This window comes from Argiope bruennichi, chromosome 4, assembly GCF_947563725.1.
Source record: "Argiope bruennichi chromosome 4, qqArgBrue1.1, whole genome shotgun sequence".
Lineage (NCBI taxonomy): Eukaryota > Metazoa > Arthropoda > Arachnida > Araneae > Araneidae > Argiope > Argiope bruennichi.
The window spans coordinates 66091764-66093586 of NC_079154.1; positions in this window are offsets into that span (position 1 = coordinate 66091764).

Below are 1823 nucleotides of genomic sequence, written 5' to 3' on the forward strand. Positions count from 1 at the left end.
TTTAAGATTCCAAGCTCAAAGCTATCAAAGAACCAGTCTGTATGCAAGTGAGGTTAGAGTCATTAATTCTAGCTGTTCAGATGTCCTCCTGCTAGTATGGACATTTGATCTGTTAGTGTATGACAGCTTTGAAAAGAGGATGCTGGCTCAAATGTAGTCCTCTTCATCTGATGAGGTTCAAAATTTCCAAATAATCCTGATGTTGCTTCAAAATTGAATATACTTATGCAAAAATATAATATAAATCGAATAACTAAGCAAAAATATTGTATTTAATCCAGGATGTCATGAAATGTTAGGAATTTGAAATCTATTTCTAATTTACCTGGTATAAAGAGATATTTTATAGCATTTTCCATAAAAATAAAAATTATGATTTTAAGTCAAAAATTATAACTATTATTACAAATCATTGTAATGTTTAAATCTGAAGAAAAGAAATATAAAATTTTGCTCAGTTATATCTTTTCTTTAAATAATATTTTTATTAGAAAGACCTTTTATTTGGTGCTCTGTGTGATTATTCATCCAATGCAAGGGCTTCATTTATTTCGCAACTGTTTCTGATCTACCAACTATAAAAAAGTACAATGACTGTCTCAATGATTCCATAAAAACATTCATCCTTCAATAATAGCACTGGGCAAGAACAGAAAATTGCTACTTGCATGGCATTTTTTAAAATTAATTTTCATTATTTTGATTCATTGATTTCAAATAAGAAAATAGTTTTCGTCTGCAATTATTTTTTGTGATTCAGTGTAATTGAATTATATATGTATCTTTAACTTTAAAGAATGAATTATTCCTCTGACAAAGAAATCACATGGGGAAGATGAAAAGAATATTAGTATTTGTTATGTAGAAAATCCCGTGCTAAATAAATAACATGATACCATAGCTTTGATCATGGAGAAGATGAATTTTTTGAATATTAGTAGATAATTTATGTGGACTTAAAATTGGTTAATTTTCTCTTTTGGTCAGCAAGAGGATCGCATGAAATATTGTTTATTGTGTCCGTGATAGCAGATTCAAATACTGAATACAATTTATCAAAGGAAATATGGTTGCTGGAGAAAAACATTTGGGATCATCATGTCTGCTATATATAAAACTAGGATTGACAAAACATTTTCTTGGAAAGCTTTGATCAGGAAAAGCCTTTGTTTTGCATAGATGAAACAAAATTTGTGGAAATGATGTCCTCAAAACTTTCTTGCATAATCTGTTAAAGGTTATCATCCCCATAGTCTCATAGTCCCCATAGTCATATCCCTAGTCTCAGATTTTTAAAATTTATTTGTCTGCTCATGAGCATTTTGTGATTCATACATATGAAAGAAAGCAAAGTATGGATTGTGGGCGCGCTTTTATTATTATTATTATTTATTTATTGAAACCAAGGTTTGATACAGAAATGCTATTTTAGTTACAAGATAATGTACCAAATTTCATTTATTTAAGTTCGCATCTTTGACGATTTCTCTTGGACTTAAAAGTAATTGAGGACTAATACTAGAACCAGATGATAGCAAATTGTTAGGATTGCTGAAACAATTGTGAGGGCAAAGCTCACTGAAGAATGTCAAACAAAAGGAGCTTTTAGAGTGGAACAAAATGATACCTTTATTTTTTTATTTTTCTAATTTTTAATTAAGCTATTATAACCTTACTGGAGTTCTATGTTTTTCTGTTATTTGAAAAGCTTTACAAAAAAATTATTAAAGGAAAGATTTTTTCATTTAATACTCATAATCTCAGTACTGCCATTTGGGCCGTTTCATTGAAAATCTTGCCTATTCTAATAGAGCAACAGATGA